At 41.5% G+C, this 23,291-nt stretch overlaps 1 protein-coding gene across 7 annotated transcripts in view; it reads left to right on the forward strand.

Annotated features, from left to right (window-relative positions):
* Positions 1–23,291, forward strand: part of LOC131685859 (inverted formin-2) — a 231,775-nt gene that overhangs the window by 106,597 nt on the left and 101,887 nt on the right. The window contains exon 3 of one of the 7 annotated variants that reach the window (XM_058969866.1): positions 11,769–11,807. The exons of the other annotated variants lie outside the window; for them this stretch is intronic. The gene's annotated coding sequence lies outside the window, so the exon portion shown is untranslated. The remainder of the gene's footprint in view (positions 1–11,768; positions 11,808–23,291) is intronic. 7 annotated transcript variants of the gene reach the window in all.

The following is a 23,291-nucleotide window of genomic DNA, read 5'->3' on the forward strand; positions in this document are numbered from 1 at the left end:
GTCCCCTTTTTTCAAACAGATACTCAGTCCAGTAGCGGACTAATGAAATTTTCTGACATAGTGGACTTAATTTTCACAGCTTTCAATGTTACTGATCCTCTTAAAAGCCTTCTGATACGTTTTCTCCCTATAGTGCAAACATTTTTGAAGCAGTTGACTGCTAAATGGCCCCTCCTTGCAGCGATCGTATCCTTCGATGGCTAAGTCATCGAACGAGGTCACCGATTCGATCACTGTTCTACAGTGGAACAGCAGAAGTATCCTCCCGAAAATCGATTCCTTTAAATTTTTACTAAATAGTTTAAAATGTGATGCTTTCGCATTATGTGAAACTTGGTTAACTTCCGATATAAATCTCAACTTCCACGACTTTAATATAATTCGTCTGGATCGAGAAAACCCCTATGGAGGAGTACTTTTGGGGATCAAAAAGTGCTATTCTTTCAACCGAATTAACCTCCCTTCGACACCAGGCATTGAAATTGTCGCTTGTCAAGTTTTAATCAAAGGTAAAGACCTTTGCATTGCTTCCATCTACATTCCTCCTAGAGCCTCGGTAGGGCACCGAACGCTTTGTAATATCACGGAATCCTTACCGGCACCGCGGCTAGTTTTGGGAGACTTTAACTCGCACGGTACGGTATGGGGCTGTCTTCATGATGATAATAGATCAACATTAATCCAAGATCTTTGCGATAATTTCAACATGACCATCTTAAACACGGGAGAAATGACGCGGATTCCTACACCACCAGCACGCGCAAGCGCGTTGGATTTATCGCTTTGCTCGACATCGCTACAGTTAGATTGCATGTGGAAGGTGATCCCTGATCCCCACGGTAGCGATCATTTGCCTATCGTGATTTCAATTGCTAACGGTTCAAGACCATCGGAAACAATCAATGTATCGTATGACCTCACACGGAACATTGATTGGAAGAGTTACGCGACCGCGATATCCGTTAAAATCGAATCCACTCAAGAATTTCCTCCGGAGGAAGAGTACAGGTTTTTGGCTGGCTTGATTCTCGACAGTGCGAATCAAGCTCAGACTAAACCAGTACCCAGCGCGAATACCCATGGACGGTCTCCCACCCTGTGGTGGGATAAAGAGTGCTCAGAGCTGTACGCGGAAAAGTCCACTGCATATAAGGCCTTCCGGGAAGACGGGTTACCCGCTAGCTATCAACAGTACGCGTCGTTAGAAAGGCGAATGAAGAGTCTAATGAAAGCCAAAAAACGCAGTTATTGGCGCCGGTTCGTCGACGGGTTAACGAGAGAAACAGCGATGAGCACTCTTTGGGGTACAGCTCGACGTATGCGTAATCATAATAGTACCAACGAGAACGTGGAATATTCAAACCGTTGGATAATCGCTTTCGCCAAGAAGATCTGTCCGGACTCTGTCCCGGTACAGAAAACGAACCGCGCCGCGTCTTCTCACGATACCGCGAACGAAACACCGTTTTCGATGGTGGAGTTCTCACTTGCTCTCTTATCGTGCAACAATAACGCCCCAGGGTTAGACAGAATCAAATTCAACTTGCTGAAGAATCTGCCTGACACTGCAAAAAGGCGCTTGTTGAATTTATTTAACAAGTTTCTTGAGGGTAACATTGTCCCTTATGAATGGAGGCAAGTGAAGGTCATCGCCATCCAAAAACCAGGAAAACCAGCCTCCGACCACAACTCGTATCGGCCGATTGCAATGCTGTCCTGTATTCGGAAGTTATTCGAGAAAATGATCTTGTTTCGCCTCGACAATTGGGTTGAAGCAAATGGCTTACTGTCAGATACACAATTTGGCTTCCGCAAAGGCAAAGGGACGAACGATTGCCTTGCGTTGCTTTCTACAGAAATCCAAATGGCCTATGCTAACAAAGAGCAGATGGCATCAGTCTTCTTGGATATTAAGGGGGCTTTTGACTCAGTTTCTATCAACATTCTGTCAGAGAAGCTGCACCAGCATGGTCTTTCACCAATTTTAAATAACTTTTTGCTAAACCTGTTGTCTGAAAAGCACATGCATTTTTCGTATGGCGATTTAACAACATCGCGATTTAGCTACATGGGTCTTCCCCAGGGCTCATGTCTAAGTCCCCTGCTCTACAATTTTTACGTGAATGACATTGACGATTGTCTTGCCAATTCATGCACGCTAAGGCAACTTGCAGACGACGGGGTGGTCTCTGTTACAGGGCCCAAAGCTGCCGACTTGCAAGGACCATTACAAAATACCTTGGACAATTTGTCTGCTTGGGCTCTTCAGCTGGGTATTGAGTTCTCCACGGAGAAAACTGAGTTGGTTGTTTTTTCTAGGAAGCGTGAGCCAGCGCAACTCCAGCTTCAATTAATGGGTGCAACGATCAACCAGGTTTTCACATTTAAATATCTCGGGGTCTGGTTCGACTCTAAAGGTACCTGGGGATGTCACATTAGGTATCTGAAACAGAAATGCCAACAAAGGATCAATTTTCTCCGAACAATAACTGGAACATGGTGGGGTGCTCACCCAGGAGACCTGATCAGGTTGTACCAAACAACGATATTGTCGGTGATGGAGTACGGGTGTTTCTGTTTCCGTTCCGCTGCGAACATACACTTCATCAAACTGGAGAGAATCCAGTATCGTTGCTTGCGCATTGCCTTGGGTTGCATGCACTCGACCCATACGATGAGTCTCGAAGTGCTGGCGGGCGTTCTTCCGCTAAAAAATCGATTTTGGGAACTCTCATATCGATTGCTCATCCGATGCGACATTCTGAACCCGTTGGTAATTGAAAACTTCGAGAGGCTCGTCGAACTTAATTCTCAAACCCGTTTTATGTCCTTGTACTTCGACTACATGGCACAGAGCATCAATCCTTCTTCGTACAATCCCAACCGTGTCCGTTTCCTAGATACTTCTGATTCTACTGTATTCTTCGACACATCCATGAAGAAAGAGATTTGTGGAATCCCGGACCATACACGCCCGCAGGTGATCCCCAATATATTTTATAATAAATTCCGAGAAGTCGACTGCGACAAAATGTTTTACACTGACGGATCAAATCTCGATGGGTCCACTGGCTTCGGTATCTTCAACAATACTATCACCGCTTCATTCAAGCTCAATGATCCCGCTTCAGTTTACGTCGCAGAGTTAGCTGCAATTCAGTACACCCTTGGGATCATCGACACTCTGCCCACAGATCACTACTTCATCGTTTCGGACAGCCTCAGCTCTATCGAGGCTCTTCGTGCGGTGAAGCCAAAAAAGCAACTCCCTTATTTTCTGGGGATGATACAGGAGTCCTTGTGTACGTTATCTGAAAAATCTTATCAGATTACCTTTGTTTGGGTCCCCTCTCATTGTTCTATCCCGGGCAATGAAAAGGCCGACTCATTAGCAAAGGCGGGCGCATTAAATGGTGACATATACGAAAGACCAATCTGCTTCAACGAATTTTTTAGTATTTGTCGTCAGAGGACGCTCAACAGTTGGCAAACCTCGTGGAGCAATGGGGAACTTGGACGATGGCTACATTCGATTATTCCAAAGGTATCAACGAAGCCTTGGTTCGGGGGGATGGATGTGGGTCGGGATTTTATTCGTGTAATGACCCGACTTATGTCCAATCACTACACCATGGATGCGCATTTGCGGCGTATTGGGCTTGCGGAGAGTAGTCTGTGCGCTTGTGACGAGGGCTATCACGACATCGAACACGTTGTCTGGGTATGCGCCGGGTATTGTGACGCCAGGTCTCAGTTAAAGGAATCCCTTCGGGCCCGAGGTAGACCACCCAATGTACCAGTCCGAGATATGCTGGCAACTCGTGATTTCCCCTATATGTCCCTTATTTATACCTTCATAAAAACGATAAATATCCCAATTTAGCCCCTCTCTTTTATTTCTCGTTTTTAGAGTTTCCTCCTGCCTTGTGGAACCGATCAGCTCCAGAGTGCCACTATGTAACCGCCATCGCCCTTACCACTACGCCTGCATAGAAGGAAACTGAAGCGAGAGCGACTCGAGGTCCGATGACTTTTGAAAGATTCCCCGCGGGTCCGAAGAATACCATCCGCCAATCCGGTACTCGACGACTTACTATACTGAGGCGCAAATTTGATACGCTGATCCCCCCCCCCCCCGCCGTTCGAGCGAAAGTTGCAAGTTTTGCTCTTCTTTCCCTGTCTCTCCCCTGTCCTTGATACAACTGCTGCTACACTGATGCGGAAATAAGCCACCCTTTGAATATCTTGACCAAGCATAAGTTTTAGTTAAAAAATTCAAATTAGTATTCTGTATTCCTAGTTTTAAGATAGCTATAATTTTTACTCTTTATTGAAACTCTTGTCCTCCATCTTGTAAATAGAATTGAATCCCTAGTTTTAAGATTTCTGTGAAATTTCTCCTAAATATTTGTTCCCCCTTTTGTGTACTAAACTATATTGTTAGTTTTAAGATAACCGTAAAATATTTCGTAAAATACTATTACTCCCCCTCTTGTATATCAAAGTGAATCCCTTGTTTTAAATTTTTTCATAAAAAAATCTTTTGGCCCTCTTTTGTATATTGAATCTTATTTCTAGTCTTAAGATAGCTGTAAACTTTCTTTTCCTTTGTAAAAAAATATTTCAACATTGTAACCTCCTAGTTTTAAGATATCCAAAATGTAAAAACAAAAGCATTTGGCACCGCCAAGCTAACGCATTTGTGCCTATCAAATAAACGAAATGAATAAAAAAAAACTTCATGAGTTCTGCAAACTAATCCAACATGCAAATGATCCAACAGTGATGTGTGTAAGAAATGTTTCATAGCACTGTTAGGTGGATTAAATTTTTTTTTCATTGTCAACAATAACATTTATTTTCGATGATTGGAAATGTGAGAAAATAGCGAAAACCTATTTCAAAATATACTGACACTCAGGTGTAGCCAAAACTACTACCTTGAAAAGTCATGTTATCGTCCTATATAGTTCGATATTTTTGTTTTAGCCTACGAATGTTTAGTGTATATTTCTAAATAATGCCGTCGGATTAGAGCTCTTTGTAGTCCATAAAATTATTTTATTACGTAAGCCATACCCATATTGTATTCATTGAAAACAAGACGTCCGCATTTCGATTTTGGAATATTCATATTTCGATTCTACCAGAGGTGCTCAGAAAAATCATTATTCCTTTTTAGCAACCAATCGTATATGTGTGAGGCTTACGCTACAATTAATTTCATCGTCTTGCCATACCTATCTCCAAATCGTCAGACTGGTGTTGCACCAAGATATTGTTTGTCTGTATCATTACAATATCTACGACGAAGAAACATCAGCTCCAACCAGGCCTAGCTGTTCATTATTATGGATAACAAACCATTTGAAATTTGTTCCGCTCCGTTGTGCCGATAATAGAAAGTGTTTAAACTGCCAAATTCTATCGCGGAATGGTTTCGATTCCTGACAGCATTTCGTCAAACTGTATTAAAATCCAATTGTTATAGGCTTGCATAAATATCGAAAAAAATACTTTTATGCTATCTGCCAGTAGCACGTGAAAATCCTGCAATCGAATTAACTGCCTGAGGTGTCTTCTACTTCACTCTGGTTGTGTATCTGACATGATCCACCCATCTTTTTTCGCAACAAAAAGAATCGGCACACTTTTTTTTGCAATTTTCTTATCCTTATGCTTGTTTGCTGCTACAATTTAATATTTATCCTGAACGTGAAGCCCCAAAATTTAGGGGCCTCTGGCTTTAGCCCAGTGTACCCATGACGTAAAGATGGTACTGTGTCAACTGACGTGTGGCTGAACTAGAGTGACAAAAAATAGCTGCGTTAAATTTTTAACGAAGTTTTGCATGAGTCCTAGCTGGGCAGTGTACATGGTGGTGTATCAGTACTTGTAATAACTTCTCCTAATAAAGATAAATTAACTTGTAGTCTTCGACAAAGTTGTAGACCATTAAATTTTCTTTCTTATCTTCACTTGTGAAGATAATCTGATTCATGCCACCTAGCGGTAAAAATGCGAGCTTGGAGGTTTCCTCTATGTAAATTTTCTAAAAATCCCATACAAACTTCAAGTACGCTGGTCCGGTAGCTTGACTTGTCCGATTTGCTTCAAATTTCGAGTAGATACTCCTTATGGAACTAGGAATCGACTCAGGGGTGATCCGATTGAGCTATGAAATTTTTTCCTGGGTTGAGGTTTATACAGCACACAATATAAAAGATCAATATATTGAATTTGAAATATAATTTAAATTAAAAAGATAAATGAAAGCTAAATATATAAAACAAGAATGTTCATAATAGCATTTGTTGCGACAAAAAGAATGTTCTCATAACTATTTTACTATACGGAAAAAAATCCGTTCATAAATTCAAGATTTCGTAAACCGAACGATTTACGAAAATCGTGACCTAAACTGAAACATGAAACTACTAAACTACTTTTACCCAATTTTTGATCAAAAAATACCATATGAGTTACTTTCTACAGCGTTTTTCCGTGATGCAATTTTATGTGGGACACCTTTTAATAGCGTTTTTCTCGAAATCGCGTTTTTCAAATTGGCGAACACGATAACTCAAAAACTACTCAACGAATTGACTTATTTTTTCATGAGAATGCACAATATGTGTAGCCACAGAAAACTGAATAACATTTTCTCTCTCTATTATTTTGAAGAAAAGTGAACGAATTTTACAGTAAAATATGAGATTTTTCGGTTTTCATTAAGCCATTTTCCAAAACTCGAACTTTTTTCTATTTCTTGTGGTTCATCGACTAACTACAAGCCTAACCAAACTTATGGAATTTTCCGTATCAGACAATTGTATCGAGAATTATTGCGTTCGTCGCGGCGCTCCTCGACGTGGAAATGGTTGGACGTCTACTCTTGGAACGCTCGTATTTTTTTGAATACAATGAATGTATAAATGTTAAGATTTACATTACAAAAAAGATCCATTGTTACCTTACCTTCAAAATCGTAAATCAAAATAACCTTCGGCTCGAGCACTTTACACCAGATGCCCCCCATAAGCCGTCCATAAATCACGTACATACAAACGTAGAGTTTAATACATTTAGCATATATAATAAGATAAGGTCTTCGGCAAATCTGTAGAACTTGTTTTTGCGGACAACTTTGCTCAATGCATCAATTTTTTTTACCTTAAATGCTTAATAGTGATAGGTAGTGGAATATTGATTACCGTTAACCGACTTTATTTACCAAAAACCTATTATCATGGAATTTTGTATATTATGTATATTTTGAAACGTTCAAAATTCACAAATATAACTTTTTGATATTTTAATATCATGGTTTTAAGCTGTCTGTGATTTAGATGTAGCTTAGATAGTTATACACATATCAATGAACATGTTGATTGAGATGTAAGCTACAATAATAACGCCCAGTTTGTTGTACTGTGCTCTGGATGGGGTTAACTGGATTTGGACGGGTCAGTGTTGAGGATGTGTTTGACGTCTTCATTAACCATTATTCTTAAATTATAGGCAACTTACAAAAAATGTAATACAGCTTGAATTTAAAACAACTTGAAAATAATATATTTACTACGATTTAAACACGCTTACTCGAGACTTACTAATTTCCCAATTGTTCTCAACTTTTTGAATGTGACCAGTATAGCGTTCCTGATGTGATGAAACTGTATGCTGACGACTTACAAAATCCGCAAAAGCCAAATTAACTATTTCAACAAACCTACAACTTTGCTATAAGTTGGCCGAACCTTTCCACCTTTCAAATCAACCGCGTCTGGGTGCAACCTACTCAGAAAAGAGCAGAAAGTAAGCTGAACTTTGAATAATAATACATAACCCAACTGCTTAGTATTTTGCATCAATAGGAAGAACAGATTTCAACTCTTGCTACGTAACGTTGATTTACATAGTTCCAAAATTGCGTTTAATCCGGAATATCAAAATTACACTTTTTTCGGAGTTTAGTTAATTGAATTTATGAATACAGGGTGTACGGAATCAAAACGCATCACTTAGCTTTTTGCCTTTCTCATATAAAGAAAGGCTATGCAATCACTGTAAAAATCGACTTTTTAACCGAGGCCCGGAGGGCCGAGTATCATACACCATTCGATTCAGTTCGTCGAGATCGGCAAATGTCTGTGTGTGTATGTATGTGTGTGTGTATGTGTGTGTGTATGTGTGTGTGTGTCATTTAAACTCACACAATTTTCTCAGAGATGGCTGAACCGATTTTCGCAAACTTAGTTTCATCTGAAAGGTATAACGCTCCCATAAGCTGCTATTGAATTTTTAGTTGATCCGACTTCCGGTTCCGGAGTTACGGGTTGAAGAGTGCGATCACACAGCAAATTCCCATATAAACTGGTACCACCATAATGTTCAAATGATGTAAAACATATTAAAATTGATGTAACATTACTCTAGTTTGCGGGTCTCGATCACTAATGATCAATCAAAGCAGCTTTGACCACATTGGCCACCTATGACGGTTCATGACGCCCTCGGGGAACCCGCCAAGTTCCTAAGCTAATATCACACCCATTCCACAACGAATTCTCTACCGATTTTTACGAACTTAATTTCAAATGAAAGATACAGTAATGCCATTGACTGCTGCTGAATTTCATTCGGTTCTGACTCTTGCTTCCGGAGTTACAGGGGTGTTAGTAAGGATACACTGGAATTTCCCATATAAATCGCGGTAGAATCGTAATACCTCAGAGGCTAAAAACTATTGAAATGGTCACCAAATTACTTCTAATCGTAGATCTAGATCACTGATTGCCAATCAAACATTCTTTGAATATATTGTCCACTATCGACGATTCCGGAAGTCCGGAATTCCGGGCATATTCCACAATTAAAGTCACATCGGTTCATCGGTGATGACTGAACCGATTTTCTCAAACCAAGTCTCAAATGGAAGGCAAAATATGCAGTTGAGTATTGCGTAGCCGCCCCTTCCCCCCCCCCTCCCCATCTTGCCCTTACACCTCCCTCCTTCATTACTCCCCTCTTCTTGGATCACCCTCACGCCCAGATTTCCTTCATCCACCCCGTATACCGAAATAAGATGAAGGATTTCTGACGCATCCTCCACACCCACTCTACTAAACCCCCATTCCCTACACGTTCAAACGCATTCCACCAACCTTTGCAAATTATAATCACATGAAGATAACATTGAACTCATGCTTATTAAGCTAATTAAATATTATTCTTTTGCCTTTCTTATATAGAAAGGTTATGCAATTGCTCCAAAAACCGACTTTCTAAACGAGGCCCGGAGGGCCGAGTCTCATATAACATTCGACTCAGCTCGCCGAGATCGCAAAATATCTGTGTGTATGTATGTGTGTATGTATGTATGTGTGTATGTGTATGTGTGTATGTATGTGTGTGTATGTGCGGATTTGTTAACAAAATGTCCACATCGGTTACTCGGAGATGGCTGAACCGATTTTTACAAACTAAGATTCAAATGAAAGGTATAATATTCCCATAGGTTGCTATTGAATTTCATTTTCAACCGACATCTTGTTCCGAATTACGAGTTGAAGAGTATGGTTACAAAACAAAATTTGTTGATTTTTCCAAATCGGTTTCTCGGAATTTTCTAAACCGATTTTGACAAACTTAATTTTAAATGAAAGGTCCATCAGCTGCTGTTGAATTTTGTGTGGATCCGAGTTCTGGTTCCTGAATTACAGGGTGATACGTACGATCACGCAGCAAATCCCGATTCTAACGAATTCTGCGATGAATGTAAAAAGGTGATTTTTTTCCAAAATGTAAACACAACTGTTGAATTTGTAGATCTAGGTCCCCAACAGTCATTCAAAGTCTCTTTGGCCACACTGGCCACCATCGACGGATCCGGAAGCATCCAAAGTCAGAATAACGATTATATTGGTTTCTCGAAAATGGCTAGATTTGCTCAACTTAGTCTCAAATGAAAGGTGTTGCGTCCCCAGAAACTGATATTAAATTCCATCTCCATCCGACTTCCAGCACCGGAGTTACGGGTTGTGGAGGTCGATCACATAGAAAACTCCGATTCAAACCGATACCGCGATGAATGCAAAAAGGTTCTCTTATATATACTTACCAAGTGTAATAAGAATGAAAGACATTTCCATAAAGTTATATTGTACGAACCAGCTATTAAATCATAGTTTGTAGAAATGAGAAAGGCACAATTGCACCTCTAGGTGGATTAAAACAGGTTTTTCAATTAGGTATTTGCTATTGAAATTTTGGGCGAAATTAGTTCGAAGTGCATTGTTTACTTTGTGTAAACAACTAGTACTAGCAATTGTGCAACCGTTGGCAAAATGGAAGAAGACAAATTTTATACACTTACCCAGAAAATCCGGATCGCCTGTTGCGCGCCATTATAAAGAAGCGACGGTAAGTTGTACTTTTAATCGATACAAAATACGTTTGCTCGTCGATAATTGAATTTGAAATACAATGTTAAATAAAAAGTGTGCAGCCCCTGACACTAGACCAGGGTTCTCTTGAGCGCAGATGGCACTGAGCAAATGCCGATCCTAGTTCCGCATACGTCGTAGACAAAAAATAGAAAGGATGAGCTATGCAAAATGATGCAAAGTTTTCATATTACAAGTGATAAATGCTGCCGCCGATGTTCATTCACAGTTCTAACCTCGGATATATTAATAATGTCGCGTATAATGTCACGCTCCGTGAATCGCCCTGAGACATGAAATTTTTACAAGATTTTCAACGGGACGATGACATTCGTGAGGGTAATATATGAGTGGAGTATCCGTCACACCAGCCAGTCAGCGTCGCCATTGAGGTAGGCGCACACACAGTGATCTGTTCGATGGGATCGCCATGTGCGGCAGAATAAGGCGAACACGCCGTTTGCACATAGACATGGAAGAAAAAATCGCTCCTTTTAGGGAAGAATCAAGATTTTAGCGGTTAGCGCACATGATCCTGGTAGACACTTTGTTTTCCGCTTTTAATCTTTCTCATGCGAGCCGAGCTACCAGCTCTGGGATTCTCGTATGAAATATGCTTTTTGCTGAGCTGTTGTTGTTGTTGTAGCTGCAACCTCGCTGGCTCGATCTCCCCCTCCCGTCTCCAACGACCGATGACTAGTTGGCAGGCTGGCGACGATGACTGTGAATCGGTCGTCGGTCAAGTCGACGAACCAGCTGAGGTTTCGTGTTGTTTATATATTGGCACCGCCGGACGAGAGGACGAGGAAGCAAAAATTGTTAACTTCTAAATATGGAGCCACTTTCCTTGATCTTGGAATTGAACTCGAAAAACGGCCCCGAGATGTGGTATGGTATGGGTTCGTGGTATGAGGTCAGTCAATGTTGCTGGCAGTCAGTAGTGCATGAATGGGGAGTATACAGTGCTGCAGAGTTCGAACCGGTGCCGCTAATTGTGCGTCGAAGCTTAGGCGAAAATGGGTACTTTCCGAGTCGGGGTGCGAAGTTGCTCGTATAATAGACCTAATGACTGTTAAATTCTTCGGAGGCTGCGCGAATGAATGCTCGGCGATTGATGTTTGATGTGCAAACGATGTGTGCTAATTGGGTCATTATCCAATGATTCATTCAATCAACCGTCTGATCAGGCTTCTATTAAGCTAATATGTCGGTGGGCAAAACACGCCAATTTCGAACCATTCTGAGTCGGTTAATTTCTCAATCATGCCAATGATATTCAATCAATTAATATCGAATATTTTGTTCTCCTTCCATTCGCAGGTAAATTTGGAATTCTGTTCGCAAGGTGGAATCGAACTAGTAAGTAATTTTCATTTCCTTCACACGAAATAGAGGCCTTGCTTTCACCTGCCTTATCTTTATGTTTGAAAGCCATTTGCCCTAATCCGCCGTGACTATGGCTCGTTTCACTTTCAATCTGCATAAACAAGCACTATGCGCAGCATCCACAAAAACACCGATTGACGAAGTAATGGATGAAGCAATCTTGATATGTTTTGTGGCCTCGTAAGAGACCTCGGACATTGAGTGATAATGAACGTTAACGATCCACACGTGTGAAACGCGTCCCGCGCTCATTCACTTCATAGTGAACAGGAATATTTTAAACTCAACATGATAGGAGTTTGAGGTCGTCGAGCGAATGTTGTTGATATTGATTACCAGAGAATTTGATTTGGTAGTTTTTTTGTGAACAGGACACTTGAAGCCTTGTTCAATGAGCAATGATCACATCGCGTGAGAGTGAATATTATTTGGCTTAAAACTACTCGAGCGTTGTTGAATTCTGAAAAAAAAACAAGTTACTGTAACAAGTTGTCGTTAATCTACTGCGATTGATAAAAGGATCGTGTAGAATCAATATTATTGAAACTTTTTATTAATTTTTATGCCAATCATTCGAGTTTTACAGAAAAGATTTAAACATGTTAAAACAGCGTCCGAGTGGCATAAGTGGAATAATAAAATAAAAATCCTTTAAGCTGCTTTTAGTCGCATATAAAATTTTTTATAATGCTCCTAAAAGCACAAGGTTGTTAAAATTAAAAGAATGTCGTCCTGACCATGGGTGAACATGGGATAATTTTCTTCCATATCCAAAGATTACCAAAGTTGAATCATAAATATTATCGATCGACAGTAATACCACCAAATGACTATACACTTCTTCTCGTTAGGCCAACCCATGCTGCGCTCGGTATGAACAATCAAGTCCAGGAAACAGAGAAGAGCACCGCACGTCATTTGGCTATTTGGTTTCGACCTAGGTATGAAAGCACCTGAGTCAGCCTGCCAATCGCTTAACCCTATGCATACGTATCGGTGTGCGAAGATCGGCTCCGCTAATGAGATACAGATTAACATTTCTGAAACAATCTGATCCAGCTCCTACACACGTATCTCCATCAACAGCAGAGACCCCCGATGATGTAGATTGAGATTCGCCTGCTGAAGAAGGAGCTGTTGGACAGCTAACGCTTTCGTCACCAGCGTCACCAGTGAACTGAAAAGGTGGAACTGGTGTGGAGTTGTTATGAATGAATTTAAATGTATAATGAGCGTCAGTTCGATCCCACTCATGCGCGAAACTGTCAGTTCTCGGGCGAGATTATTGCTTCCAAGAATCGCGAGTTGGTATCGGGTAACCGCTCTAATTGACGGCGGAGGTAATGATTTACCGTGCCGGGTTTGGGATGTTTCATTGGGACCTGACAATGATTTATTTGCTCGGTGTAAAATAAGGGAAGAATTCTTCGGCGTTTCGTGAGGACCCAAAAGGGACGGACCAATTGATGTTTATTCTTGGAATGGAAATGCTGAAAGTCATCGAATGCTGATTTAGGTGCGAAGGAAGCTTTTGGCATGGGAAATGTCGATCAGTCGTGGTGAGCGGTTGACTGCTAAGGGTAACGTGCTGTAGGGCGATTAACATATCCGGTTGCTAATGGAAGTTGCTGTGGCTATTATCTTTGTAGCTATTTTCTTCCAACTCTAGAAAATATTAGACAATGTTTCAAATAAACGAAATTTAATCTACAAATATTTAAACATGTTGTATACTTTCTAATTCATTATTTTGAAAGTAAACAATTTGGAAGTTCAAGTTTTTTACCACAAAATATTTTTAAAAGTTTTAATAAAAACAATCTTACATAGTGAACTGGAATATGATTGGTTTTATTTTGCTACTTTAACTTTTGTGAAATTTACGAGGAAATTTCCTTAACTTTTATCGAAGTACTAATACATACTAACTAATACTCACAAGATCCAACTTGAGAAATGATTTTTTAGAAAGAAATTCAATTAGCTTTACATAACTGGCACAATGTAGTGCTTAGAAGCCCATTATGGTACCACCAGAATCGATTGGATAACTTCGTAACAACCAACGAATTCTTGGTATATATTCCCAAAACAAAAACTTATAAGAAGTTGATAAAATTATTTAGCGGCGTACTTCATTCCCACATTCAATTCGTTGCTAACATCGCGGTTACAATTCAATTTTCTTCAACCTTTTGGTATAACGGGTGTCCAATAAAAAAAATGAGAATTATTTCAATATCTTTCTGTAATTAAAGTAAAGAGCGTAATTTTTTTTCTCCAAGAGAATTACTCTCTGGACTCCCTAGAAATGGGTGGCATATTTCCTTTCGCTCGGATGCTGTCAGTTCAATCGAAGATGGCGTCGAAACAGCAAGCACTCCGCGAGCGTGCTGTAAGGTTTTACGAAACGAATGGTCATCGTTGAAAAATGTTTACGGTACACCTCTTTCGAGACGAAAACGTACCCGTGTGTACAGTTTACCGGATCCTGGAATCCCTGAGCGTGGAGCGGTAGGCCGATAGCGGCCGTTCGGCGAAGATAATGACGAAGAAGATACCTTGATTCGCCGAACCATCAGGATGGAGGACATCATCTGTTGGAAGAATACTCGGTGCCCCGAGTACACGGACGAGCAGATAGCGATCGTGAAATCGCAGTGCCGGTGGATGACGAAGAACTGGTTCAAGCCGAGTGGTCTGGCCATCAATCAACAAGTGTACCAGGAGGAGTGCCTTGAGAAAATTCTTCTGCCGTTCTTAAAGGAGCATCATGCGGATGTGAAGTATGTCTTCTGGCCGGACAAGGCGTCTTCCCATTACGCCAAGAAGACGGTGGAATATTTTGAGCAGAAAATGATACCGTTTGTGCCGAAAGAAAGGAACCCGGCCAGCTTGCCCTAGTGCCGTCCCATTGAGAATTTTTTTGGCCCCCTCAGTGCCCTAATGTGCGAAAATAATTGGCCGGCCAAGGATACGAAGCAGTTGCCCACCAGGATCCGGAAGATAGACGTCAGTAACGTCCAGCGCTCTTGTGAGAGCCTCGCGACTAAGTTGACGTTTTTTTGAAGAATAAACATGGTTTTTAATGAAAAATACTGAATTGAAAAAATTCTCATTTTTTATTAAACACCCGTTGCAAACACCGCAATGTAGACAAATATTTACCTACAGAACTTACGTATAAAATTTCACAAAAGTTTAGTGTTCCATTCGTTCTACGTATTGATGGCCTTGCTCGAAATAGACTGAGAAACTTCGATTTTCCGCATCACTTTCGAATGATTTTCTACTAAAGATACTCTTTGTAGTGAGCGGCTCCGGATTAATCGAAGTGTGCCGACGAGACCCCTCGCTGCGACGACGCTACCGAGCGCAACGCTTCATTTGACGTCGACGGGTCTGCTGACAGTGAAGTTTCGCGAGGAAACGTCATGCAGCAGAAGAAGCAAACCAGTACAGTAAAAATCAAGTTTCCCCGCAGTTTTACATAACCTCAGTACATTATATCCAGTTATCTCTAATGATCTTTAAAGTACGGCTGTTGCGGTAGTAATAAGTATATCAATATATCCTAAAGCTAATAGTACGTATAGTAAGTAGTACGGATTGCAATGTATTTATCTTAAATTAAAACTTATGAACTATATGTACAACTAATAATTAACAGGCAGGAGAATTACGCTGTCTGAGCAGCGAGGAAACAAAGGGCGACCACACCTTCCGTTCAGTTTTTGTCGGTCAACCAAAATTGTGAGTTTAATCAATTTAATTACCCTACTTAAACCTAATTAAAACGCCAAATAAAACTTATTTCTAGCTTAAAGCTAACAGTTAAAAACGTTTGCTAAAAAGAGTTGGTGCTCCGAAACATAACCCAACATTCTTTAAGAATTTTGTTCGGGATACGGAAGGTATGATGGAAGATCATCCAGTTTTTTCCAGATGCAGTGAAAGCACGTGGCACTAAATACTCCTGCGACAAATGTGCATCACAGCAGGGGGCCACCGGTGGCATACAGCTTAATGTTCCCGAAGAAATACGTCCTGCAAAAGGATCCAAGGTCGGTTCGAAGGTAGGATCAAAAAGGGGGAAAAGGAAACCCGACCCAGCTAAAAGCACTACATCCAGTGTGCGTGCAGTACTGCTGGAGGAACAGTTGAAGCTCGTTGCAGACGAGTTGAAAATGAAAGAACAACGGCTTCTGGAACATGAGGAAATCGAGATGCGCAAGCTGGAGGAAGAAGAACGCCAGCTCGAGGAAAAGCGCCTACTACGTGAGCGCAAGCTACTGGCGGAACAGACACTAAAAAGGGAGCAGCAGAAAATTAGACAGGAGTCGTTCGAGAAACGAAAAGAGATCGTCCGACAGGCTGCGCAAGATAGCAGTAAGAGTAGCTCTATCACAGACTCATTCGGGAGGGTCAAGAACTGGCTAACATCACAGGAAAGTGGAACAGACCCGGGAGAAGTTTTCGATAAGCTGAATCCATCTCCGATTCCAATGCCGGCACCAGCCCCTCCCGCACCGCTACCTCTGCCGCCAATTCCGACTCCAGCACCTAGGCCGCAGTTGCTACAAGACTTCCCACTTCCTCCAGCACCCCCACTACCCCCGCTGCTGCTTTAACGCAGGTGCAAATTGCAGCGCGTCACGTCGTAGGTAAGGGCCTGCCAATATTTAGCGGAAATCCGGAGGAGTGGCCGATCTTTATCAGCAACTTTGAGCAGTCTACGGCTACTTGTGGTTATACAGAAGCAGAAAATCTGGTGCGTCTACAAAGGTGCCTGAAAGGAAGCGCACTAGAATCGGTCCGTAGTCGTCTGTTGTTACCCTCTGGTGTGCCGCACGTCATTCAGACTCTGCGCACACTGTATGGAAGACCGGAACTCATCATCCGTTCACTGTTACACAAGATTCAGCATGCTCTCGCCCCGCGACACGACAAGCTGGAAACACTTATACAGTTCGGTTTCTCGGTGCAAAATCGAATGCACCTTGAGCTGCTAGCTAACCCTGAATCTTGTGGAGAGCACAGCGCAAATATTAAAATATGAGCAGGAAAACAGTTTCCTGTTGTTTTCTTATTCGCTTTGACAGTTGCGCACAGTTAAATTTCCTGTATTCAAAAAAGGAGAAAAAAATGTTACGGCGAAATGTTGAAAATTACAGAGGAATTACATCGTTGTATGTCTGCTCCAAAGTTTTTGAAATGATAATGAACAATGTGCTTTCTGCATCCTGCCAAAGCTACATTTCTCCTGATCAACATGGATTCATCCCAAAAAGATCAACCTCCACGAATCTCGCTCAGTTCGCTTCATTCTGCGTGCGAAACATGGACGTTGGTGAACAGATACACACTGCATATACCGACTTGAAATCAGCATTTGACAGAGTTGATCACGCAATACTTCTGGAACGGTTGGAATTAATAGGAGTGTCTATTGATATGATTCGCTGGCTCATATCATAGTTGAGAGATCGAACACTTAAAGTAAAAATTAGATTTGCCCTTAGATCAGCCCCTTTTTGAACAACTCAAGGAAGTAATTTGGGCCCACTCTGATTCACACTCTTTATCAATGATCCAGCTACAGTATTACCACCGGGATGTCGCATATTTTACTCTGACGACGTTAAATTGTACATGATCGTCAAGTGCATCAGGGATTGCTTAGCTTTACAACAGCTCTTGGACACTTTCAATGACTGGTGCTCCTTAAACTCGCTTACAGTTAGTATTCACAATTGCAATGTAATATCGCATCATCGTAAACACATGCCAATTTCATACGACTACTGTATTGGAAATCAGCATCTTGAGTGTGTAGTACAAGTGTGCGACCTTGGAGTCACTATGGATTCTGCACTCACTTTCCGATCTCATTTCAAACCGCCAGATGGGATTCATGTTTGAAATATCTAATGAATTTAATGACCCTCTCTGTCTCCATAATCTATTGTCCGTATCAAGCAACATGGATAACAAGAATTGAAGCAATTCTAAGAAAATTCGTTCGTTATGCACTAAGACGTTGTTAGAACATAGGAACTTCCTGTATGGTGGTCATCATCCGATTCGCTTCATGTTTGCCACATTCAACGAAGTGTTTGCGGATTTCGATTTCAACGTGTCATCTGTTACTTTCAAGAACCGGCTATTAAGCTGTTTCTGACTTGGCAGATATTTAAAGACGACATGTTAATCTGTATTTTTATTTGCTGCTTTTTTATATATTTACATTTGTTTACTTTATTGTATTACTTTGTTTCTGTTACATTTTTTCTTTATTTATAGTTAAGTTCTGTTTTGTGTATTCAAATGAAAAGATGTGGGGTTTTTATACTAATTTGAGAAGAATTTATCTTTCACTCACGTTGGCTTTTCCCCATCCCCCACATTCATTAAGACCAACTAGGTCAGATGAAAATAAATAAATATCGTGATTTGGTTTGCAGCAACAAATTGCTTACTGTACTGATTTTTATTAGATTTGTAAAGTTTTTACTTTCTTTGCATAGCGTTCATCTGTAATCATTCTGCGCAGCACGGTTTGTTTGACCTTTCTGTTTAGGCGGGTTATTAACAACTACTTCAACGTTATTTACTGGCTTTTATGCTTTGTATCTGGATTACATATATCAGGTGATGAAAAATAAGCTTTCGTTTTCAAAAACACTTCACATCAGAAATAGTTTCAACTCTTCTTTAAAGCCTAATCGAATCTAATGTGAGCATTCAAGCCGATTCTCGCGAAATTGGTCCATTTAGAAAGTGCTGTATTACTTTCAACAGGGGTTAACAAAATAAGAAGAGGTTGAAAACCTCTTATCCGCCACAAAAAATGCGACATGAACAGATTCTTTCTCAGACTATAAACCAGTGTGTTAGACTACTATGGCGCATCCGGACTCAAGTTAATTCGGTAAAACTGATTCAATACCGAGAGAAAGAAATTTTTAATTATCATTTTTAATCCTTGTATTTTTTTCAATAATGTTATCTTCGTTTGGCACTTAGTACTTCTTTAGTCCAACTTGTCCTGGTCAAGATTCCACTTTTCTTTAATTTGCTCTCAGCCCATCCTATTTTACGCAAGACAAAACGTCGAATGACCAATGGGTCGAATGTAAAAAACTTTAGGTTCAATCCCAGTCGATGTAGTTAAGATTTTTTGAAGTGAAAATATGTGGTCAAGCCTTTCTTCGGAAGGGAAGTGAAATCCTTCACCTTTTCAGCACCTAATTCAAAAGTTTTGACATAATGGAGTTATTTCAATACGTCTCTCATTGAACTTTGTGATTCCTCTTGTAAGTTTCGACCACCCACTTATGATCCTTCATACTGTACGCCAACGTTTCAAAACACTACTTACAAGCTTCTTACTAATGACACGAAAGGTCAGATCCGGATTTTCTAGGCACGTGCGCGAAATTTGCTTATGCCGCTGATGTTTTTCCTAGCCCGTTTTTGCAACGGTTGCACAACTGAATCTTACACAATGTAAATAATACACATGGAACTAATTTCACCCAAAATTTCAATAGAAAATACCTAATGGACAAAAATTACAACAATTTGAAAGTGATGCAATTCTATCCCACACACCCTTTAACCCTCCGGAAGTCGCACTTATGGCCCACTGAACAAGCAGCCATAAGTGCCCTAAGACGATTTCGCTAGATTTTCAGAGCAGCGTGCACTCAGTGCACTAGCGCAACTGCCGCAAGGTTCCAGAAATTTTGTTCTTCCCGAGACTTCAATTGTTTTAATGTTCACACAAGACGTATGATTTTTTGGATTTATTGACTAGCCAACTGCCAAACCCCAGTAACAATTGAGGATTTATGATAGTTTTACAGCCGCTCATAAAACTGAGATTGCACCTGTAGTATGCTTTAAAACTTCAATTGTTACTTAGGACACAGTCCGTTATGATATTGAAAAAAAGTAGTCGAAACACGAGGTCCGGCTTTATTCATGAAAGGTATGGGTGTCTTTTTTAGCATCTTTCTGCCCATATCGCGCAAATGTTACGCGATTTCCAGGGTTGACTGTAATACTACGTGCTACTTAACCCTCTACTGCCCAACCCCGATTTTTTATTCTATTCGTTTATTTGATAAGGCACGTTTGCGTTAGCTTACTTCTGGGTATAAGAGTCAGGGGAGGAGGGTGGACAAAGATGGCAGGGAAGAAAGCTATTAACTTTCAGTTTCAGGCATCGGGAGATCAACGGCATAGGTTGCAGACTCGGGTGGCCTTCATCAGGAAGAATCATGTACTGGGACGCCGGGTGTTCCTTCTCGAGTCGGCAGTGGTTTCTCCAGACGATTTTGTAGTACGGCTCAGATGCGGGTCGGAGAGACTTCGAGTTGCGCGTGTGGTTTGTACGTAGATCCCGTGTTTGTTGGCTCATTCGACAGAGATGTTTGGTGTCGCCTTGGAGTTGCATCAAACCTTCGTGGGTGTATGGTACAGGCGGAAGAGGGCACTTCTGAGGATGATAGAAAAAACGGGCAGATAAATTTATATATTGATGGTTTTTACGAAGGTGTATACGAGGGACATACAGAGGAGATCGCGGCTTGCCAGCGCATCTCGAACCGGGACGTTGGTTGGTCTTCTTCGGGCCCGCTAGGTATCCGTTAGCCGAAACCTGACGGAACTGTACTCGGTGCACGCCCACACAATGTGCTCGATGTCGCAAAAGCCGCCGCCACAAGCGCAGATACCACTATCCATGAGCCCAATACGCCGGAGATGTGCATCTAGCGTGTAATGGTTTGCCATGAGTCGGGACATCACACGAATAAAGTCACGACCCAAGGTTTCGTCGATATCTTGGGGACTATCGAATGTAGCACCCTTCCTAGCTCTCCATTGCTCCACGAGTTTTCTCAACTTTCGAGGGTTCTATGATGAGTAACACTGAAAAAATCTTTAATAAACGTCACCTTCTAGGGCACCACCCTCAGCTAAGGAGTTCGTCTTCTCGTTGCCCGGAGTGAAGCAATGAGAAGGGACCCATACCAAAATAATCTGGAAAGATTTGTCAGATAAAGCATTCAGTAGCTCTCGTATTTTCCCCAAAAAATACTAGGAGTGCTTTCCATGTGTCATCGGGCGAATAGCGCCAATGGATCTGAGGCAATCCGAAACGATGAAGTAATGGTCTGCGAGTAATGTGTAATGCGGCTCCAAGAGTATACTGAATAGCAGCTAGTTTTGCGGCGTAAACTGAAGCAAAGTCAGACTTTGTAAAAAAGTGGTAAACTTTTGGTTCAAAATACCGAAGCCAGTGGACTCTTCGAGGTTTGATCCGTCAGTATAAAACATCTTAGAGCAGTCGACTTCTCGGAATTTATTATAAAAAAATGTTTGGGACTACTTGCGGGCGTATGTGGTCCAGAATTCCACAAATCTCGTCTTTCATGGATGTGTCGAAGAAAATAATAGATTCAGGGGAGTTTAAGAAATATAAACACCTAAGCGATAGTTTGACTCATGATGTTGTAGTTGTGCTGGTTCACGCTTCCTAGAAAATACAACTAACTCAGTTTTCTCCGTGGAGAATACGATACCCAGCTTAATAGCTCAAGCAGACAAATTGTCCAAGGTACTCTATAATGGTCCTTGTAGATCGCCAGATTTGGGTCCCGGAACAGAAACCACGCCATCGTCTGCAAGTTGCCTTAACGTGCAGGAATTGTCAAGACATTCATCAATGTCGTTGACATAGAAATTGTATAACAGGGGGCTTAGACATGTGCCCTGGGGAAGGCCCATGTAGCTAAATGGTGAAGTCGATAAGTAACCATGCAAAAAATGCATGTGCTTTTCCGACAACAAGTTTAGTAAAAAGTTGTTTAAAGTCGCTGAAAGACCATGCTGGTGCAGCTTCTCTGAAAGAATGTTGATCGAAACTGAATCAAAAGCCCCCTTAATATCTAAGAACACTGATGCCATCTGCTCTTTGCTAGCATAGGCCATTTGAATTTCGGTTGAGAGCAACGCAAGACAATCGTTCGTCCCTTTGCCTTTGCGAAAGCCAAATTGTGTATCTGACAGTAAGCCATTTGCTTCGACCCAATTGTCGAGGCGGGATAGGATCATTTTCTCGAACAACTTCCGAATACAGGATAGCATTGCGATCAGTCGATACGAATTGTGGTCGGAGACTGGTTTTTCTATGGTTTTTGGATGGCGATGACCTTCACTTGCCTCCAATCGTGTGGGACAATGTTAGCCTCAAGAAACTTATTGAATAAGTTCAACAAGCGTCTCTTGGCAGAGTCTGGCAGATTCTTCAACAAGTTGAATTTGATTCTGTCTGGCCCTGGAGCTTTACTGTTACACGACAAGAGAGCAAGTGAGAACTCCACCATCGAAAAAGGTGTTTCGTTCGCGTTATCGTGAGGGGACACGGTACGGTAGATCTTCTGTGCCGGGCGGGATCCGGACAAACCTTCTTGGCGAAATCCAACATCCAACAGTTTGAATATTCCATGCTCTCGTTAGTATCGTTTCAGTTTTGCATACTCCGAACCGTGTCCCAACGAGTACTCATCGCTGTTTCTCGCGTTAATCCATCAACGAACCAGCGCCACGTTTCTCGGCTTTCATCAAACTCTTCATTTGCGTTTCTTACATCGCGTACTATCGATAGCTAGCGAGTAACCCGTCGTCGTGGTAGGCCGTACACGCGCCAGCTTTCTCTGCGTATACGTCTGAGCACTTTTTGTCCCACCACGGATTAGGGGAGCGTCTTTAGATGTTCGCGCTCGGAACTCGTTTCGTTTGAGATTGGATCGTGGTGTCGACTTGTACTCTTCCTCCGGAGAAAGTACCCGTGTTGAGTTGAGTTTCAGATATCGCTGCAGCATAGCTCTTCCAATCAATGTTTCGTATAAGGTTATACGAAACATTGATTGACTCCGGTGGCCTTGAGCTATTGGTGATCGAGACTACGATCGAAAGATGGTCGCTACCGTGGGGATCACGGATTACCTTCCACGCGCAATCTAACTGTACCGAAGTCGAGCAGAGGGATAAATCTAATACGCTTGGGCGCGCTGGTATGGGAGGAATTTCGCCCACGTTTAGAATTGTCATATTGAAATTGTCTCAAATATTGTCCATTAAAGAAGAACGGTTTTCATCACAAAGTCAACCCCATTCCGTACCGTGAGAGTTAAAGTCAAGGGACATCTTCTGACCTTTACAAGGAAATTTGGGAGAGGAAATGTTCCTCCCATTCCTATAGCTTCTAGGCACGTTAGTAGATGTTCCCTCTTGTGGGTCATCAGCCTCGCCCTCGTTAGGAAGCAAGAGAGCATAGCGGTTCGTTGAAGATTGTTGGTGTAGCTTTCTTTAACATTTCTCGGCTCGGCAAGAAGGCTCGGAACGTTCCGCAAGGGAACGTTTTAGTTTATCCCCTTGTAGTTTGTA

Source organism: Topomyia yanbarensis, chromosome 2 (genome assembly GCF_030247195.1).
Source record: "Topomyia yanbarensis strain Yona2022 chromosome 2, ASM3024719v1, whole genome shotgun sequence".
Lineage (NCBI taxonomy): Eukaryota > Metazoa > Arthropoda > Insecta > Diptera > Culicidae > Topomyia > Topomyia yanbarensis.